Here is a 6,088-nt window from a genome sequence, read left to right as displayed (position 1 = left end):
TGACAGTTTCTTTTGCTGAACAGAAGCTCTTTTGATTAGATCCCATTTGCCAATTTTGGCTTTTGTTGCAATTGCTTTTGGCATGTTTTTTTCATGAAGTCTTTGCCCATCCCTGTCTTGAATGATATTGTCTAGGTTTTCTTCTAGGGTTTTTATGGTTTTGGGATTTACATTTAAGTCTTTAATCGATCTTGAGTTAATTTTTGTATAAAGTGTAAGGAAATGGTCCAGTTTCAGTTTTCTGTGTATGGCTAGCCAGTTTTCCCAGCACCATTTAGTGAATAGGAGATCCTTTCCCCATTGCTTGTTTTTGTCAGCCTCGTCAAAGATCTGATGGCTGTAGATGTGTGATGTTATTTCTGAGGTCTCTGTTCTGCTCCATTGCTCTATATGTCTGTTTTGGTACCAGTACCATGCTTTTTTGGTTTATGTAGCCTTGTAGTATAGTTTGAAGTCAGGTAGTGTGATGCCTCCAGCTTTGTTCTTTTTGCATAGGATTGTCTTTGCTATATGGGGTCTTTGCTTCCATATAAAATTTAAAATAGTTTTTTTCTAATTCTGTGAAGAATGTCAATGGTAGTTTGATGAGAATAGCATTGAGTCTATCAATTACTTTGGGCAGTTTGGCCATTTTCACAATGTTGATTCTTCCTAGCTATGAGGATGGAATGTTTTTCCATTTGTTTGTGTCCTGTCTTATTTCCTTGAGAGTGGTTTGTAGTTCTTTTTGAAGAGGTTCTTCACATCCTTTGTTAGCTGTATTCCTAGATATCATATTCTCTTTGTAGTGATTGTGAATGGGAGTTCATTCATGATTTGGCTCTCTCCTTGACTATATTGTTGGTGTAAAGGAATGCTTGTAATTTTTGCAAATTGATTTTGTGTACTGAGAACTTGCTGAATTTGCTTATCAGTTAAAGAAGTTTTGGGCTAAGATGATGGGGTTTTCTAAATATAAAATCATGTTGTCTGCAAACAGAGATAATTTCACTTCCTCTCTTCCTATTTGAATACCCTTTATTTGTTTCTCTTGCCTGATTGCCCTGGCCAGAACATCGAATACTATGTTGAATACGAGTGGTGAGAGAGGGCATCCTTGTTTTGTAATGGTTTTCAAAGAGAATGCTTCCAGCTTTTGCCCATTGAATATGTTATTGGCTATGGGTTTGTCATAAATAGCTCTTATTATTTTGAGATATGTTCCATCAATACCTAGTTTATCGAGAGTTTTTAAATGAAGGGATGTTGAATTTTATCAAAGGCATTTTCTGCCTCTGTTGAGATAATTATGTGGTTTTTGTCTTTGGATCTGTTTATGTGATGGATTACATTTATTGATTTGCATATGTTGAACAAGCCCTTACATCCCAGGGATGAAGCTGACTTGATTGTGGTGGATAAGTTTTTTGATGTGCTGCTGGAACCGGTTTACCAGTATTTTATTGAGGATTTGTGCATTGATATTCATCAGGGATATTCGTCTGAAGTTTTCTTTTTGTTTTCATTTTGTCTCTTCCTGGTTTTGGTATGAGGATGACGTTGACCTCACAAAATGAGTTAGAGAGGAGTCCCTCCTTTACGTTTGTTTGGAACAGTAAAATGGTATCAGCTCCTCTTTGTATTTCTGGTAGAATTCAGCTATGAATCCGTCTGGTCCCGGGTGGTTTTGGTTAGTAGGCTATCAATTACTGCCTCAATTTCAGAACTTGTTATTGGTCTATTCGGGGATTCAACTTCTTCCTGATTTAGTCTTGGTAGGGTGTATGTGTCCAGGAATGTATCCATTTCTTCTAGATTTTCTAATTTATTTGCATAGAGGTGTTTATAATATTCTCTGATGGTATTTTGTATTTCTGTGGGTCAGTGGCGATATCCACTTTATCATTTTTTATTGGGTCTATTTGATTCTTCTCTCTCTTCTTCTTTATTAGTCTACCTAGTGGTCTACCTATTTTATTAATTTTTTCAAAAAAACAGCTCCTGGATTCATTGATTTTTTGGAGGGTTTTTCGTGTCTCTATCTCATTCAATTCTTCTCTGATCTTAGTTATTTCTTGTCTTCTACTACCTTTTGGATTAGTTTGCTCTTGCCTCTCTTGCTCACTTAATTGTGACATTAAAGTGTCAATTTGAGATCTTTCTAGCTTTCTGATGTGGCCACTTAGTACTACAAATTTCTCTCTTAATACTGCTTTAGCTGTGTCCCAGACATTCTGGTACATTGTCTCTTTGTTCTCATTGGTTTCAAAGAATTTCATGATTTCTGGCTTAATTTCATTATTTACCCAGGAGTCATTTGGGAGCAGGTTGTTTGATTTCCATGAAATAGTGTGGTTTTGAGTGAATTTCTTAATCCTGAGTTCTAATTTGATTGCACTGTGGTCTGAGAGACTGTTTGTTATGATTTCAGGGTTTTTTTGCATTTGCTGAGAAATGTTGTACTTCCTATTATGTGGTCGATTTTAGAATAAGTGCCATGTGGCACTGAGAAGAATGTGCATTATGTTGATTCGGGGTAGGGAGTTCTGTAGATGGCTACAAGGTTCACTTGATCCAGAGCTGAGTTCAAGTCCTGAATGTCCTTATTAATTTTCTGTCTTCTTGATCTGTCTAATACTGACACTGGGGTGTTCATGTCTCCCAATACTATTGTGTGGTAGTCTAAGTCTCTTTGTAGGTCTCTAAGAACTTGTTTTATGAATCTAGGTGCTCCCGTATTGGGTGCATATATATATATATATTCAGAATAGTTAGCTCTTCTTGTGAATTGTTCCCTTTACCATTTACTTTTGACCTTTGTTGGTTTAAAGTCTCTTTTGTCAGAGACTAAGATTGCAACCCCTGCTTTTTTTTTGCTTTCCATTTGGTTGGTAAATTTTCCTCCATCCCTTTATTTTGAGCCTGTGTGTGTGTGCGCATAAGATGGGTCTCCTGAATACAGAAAACTGATGGGTCTTGACTATCCAATTTGCCAGTCTCTGTCTTTCAATTGGGGCATTTAGCCCGTTTACATTAAAGGTTAGTATTGTTATGTGTGAATTTGATCCTGTCATCCTGATGCTATTTGGTTATTTTACACACTAGCTGATGCAGTTTCTTCACAGTGTCATTGGTATTTATATGTTGGTATGTTTTTGCAGTGGCTGGTACCAGTTTTTTCTTTCCATATTTAGTGCTTCTTTCAGGAGCTCTTGCAGGGCAGGCCTGGTGATGTGAAAATCCTTCAGCATTTGCTTGTTTGTAAAGGATTTTATTTCTCCTTTGCTTATGAAGCTTAGTTTGGCTGGACATGAAATTCTGGGTTGAAAATTCTTTTCTTTAGGAACGTTGAATATTGGCTCCCAATCTCTTCTGGCTTGTAGAGTTTCTGCTGAGAGGTCTCTTGTTAGTCTGGTGGGTTTCCCTTTTTAGGTGACCTGGTCTTTCTCTCCAGCTGCCCTTAACAGTTTTTCCCATTTTGACTTTGGGGAATCTGATGATTATGTGTCTTGGGGTTGATCTGCTCATGGAATATCTTCATGGTGTTCTCTGTATTTCCTGAATTTGTATATTTGCCTGTCTTGCTAGGTTGGGGAAGTTCTCCTGGATAATATTCTGAAGTGTGTTTTCCAGCTTGTTTCTATTCTCCCCTTCTCCTTCTGTTACTCCAATCAACTGTAGGTTTGTTCTTTTTATGAAGTCCCATATTTCTTGTAGGCTTTCTTCATTCCTTTTCCATCTTTTTTCTCTATTCTTCTCTGCATGTCTTATTTCAGTAAGGTGGTCTTCAAGCTCTGATATCTTTTATTCTGCTTGGTCGGTTTGGCTGCTGATACTTGTGTATGCTTCATGAAGTTCTCGTGCTGTGTTTTTCAGCTCCAACAGGTCATGTATATTCCTCTCTAAATTGGTTATTCTAGTTAGCAATTCTTTTAACATTTTATCAAAGTTCTTAGCTTCCTTGCATTGGGTTAGAACATGCTCCTTTAGCTCATTGTAGATTTTTATTACCCATCTTCTGAAGCCTACTTCTGTCAGTTTGTCCATCTGATCCTTTGCCCAGTTTTGTGCCCTTGATGGAGAGATGTTGCAATCATTTGGAGGAGAAGACGTACTCCGGCCTTTTGGGTTTTCAGCATTTCTTTTTTGTTGATTCTTTCTCATGTTCGTGAGTTTGTCAGTTTTGGTCTTTGAGGTTGCTGACCATTGGATGGTTTTTCTGTGGGGGACTTTTTGTTGTTGTTGTTGTCGTTGTTGTTGATGATGATGATACTGTTCTTGTCGCTTTCTGCTTGTTTTTCTTTCAATAATCAGGTCTCTCTTCTGTAGGGCTGCTACAGTTTGCTGGGGGTTAATTACAGGCCATATTCATCCTATTCGCTCCCATTCCTGGAGATGTCACTCAAGGAGGCTGGAGAGCAGCCAAAATGGGTGCCTGCTCCTTTTATTGGAACTTCCAACCTTGAGGGGCACTAACTTGATGCCAGTAGGATCGCTCCTGTGTAGGGTGTCTGACAACCCCTGTTGGAAGGGCTCACCCAGTTGGGTGGCACAGGGAGCAGGGCCCGTTTAATGAGACACTTTGTCTCTTGGTGGAGAGGGTATGGTTTGCTGGGGGGAAACCCACTTCTTTGGGCTTCCCAGGTTCCTCAGAACTACCATGAGGAGAGACTAAGTCTGCCAGTCTGCAGAGACTGAGGCCACCCCTCCCCCTAGGGGCTCAGGCCCAGGGAGATCCAAATTCTGTCCCTGACCCTCTGGCTGGAGTTATTGGAGTTCCTGCAGGGAAGCCTCACCCACTGAGGAAAGATGGGCCAGGGTTAGACCTGAAGAGGCACTCTGGCCACAGACTACCACAGCTGGTGTGTTGGGCTGTGGGGACAAGTCTTGGGACCAAGCTATCTAGCCTCCCTGGCTCCAGCAGGGGAAAAGCCAGCATCAGCTGATCTTGATTTCCAAACTGTACTCTCTCCCAAGTACCATGTTAGTTGTCATTTGAAAGATTTGAAACCTGTTTTCTTCAACATTCTGTGTTATTTTACTCATTTGGCTTCTGTCCTCATGATGACATTAGAGAACACTGGTTCTCAATAGGAAAGTACTGCCCCTCAGTGAAACTCTCTGGGTTATCACAATAACTGGGATGCTCCACCATTTAATAGGTAGGTAGGGATGATGGATGCTAGAACCCCTTCAAAGCAAGAGACAGCATGGTAAAGAATTTTTCTTAGGCTCTACACCAGAGCTCCACCTCCTGTCTAATGAGAGGCAACATCAGATTCTCATAGGAGTGTGAATCCTATTGTGAATTCTGCATGAGAGGGATTTAGGCTGCATGCTTCTTACGAGAATCTGATGATACATGTAAATGCACTTAAACCATCTTCCGCCTCCCCACCCCTATCGTGGCAAAATTGTCTTCCACAAAACCTGTCCCTGGTGCCAAAAAAGGTTGGGGACTGCTGTTCTACATGAATTCCAAATGTCCCTTCATGTATATTAAAAGCTTTTAATAAGTATTTGAGCCCAGAACCTAACTCATTTTACACACAAACCCAGAAATTTGTGTCAATTTATCATGTATGTTGCATTTCCCAGACACCTGACACTTGTGTAAATGAAAGAAATAATGTGCTTTATTTTATTTTTTGAAGTTTATATCAAAAATTATTTTTCAGTTTGGAAAATATTTTACTGAGAACCATATATTTTTTAAAATTTAGATCACCCCTGCCAAAATCCTGACTGTCCTTCATTTGCAGCTGATGTATACAGGTAGTCATTTTATAGGAGCAAGAATATGACTAATTAAGTCTTCTAGTATAATCATGTCCAAGCCTTTAGACAGAGATATGCATGTTATTCAATTATAAGTTAGTTTTCTGTTCTTTCTTCTTAATGTCATGGTTTGGGCTTGATATTGATTTTCTTAGAATTAGTGTGTGTCAATATGCAATAGTATTTTATAAATTTCATTCCATGATAACAGTGGTGGTGCTATACAAAATTTTACTAAAGAGATCACTGGGTATCATGAAATTCTAAGCTACTGCTGTAGACACAGAAGATTCACTTTGACAGAGTTTACAGCAATGTTAAAGAATTTTGA

Source organism: Symphalangus syndactylus, chromosome 20 (genome assembly GCF_028878055.3).
Source record: "Symphalangus syndactylus isolate Jambi chromosome 20, NHGRI_mSymSyn1-v2.1_pri, whole genome shotgun sequence".
NCBI classification, from domain to species: domain Eukaryota; kingdom Metazoa; phylum Chordata; class Mammalia; order Primates; family Hylobatidae; genus Symphalangus; species Symphalangus syndactylus.
Note: the sequence above shows the minus strand (reverse complement) of the source record.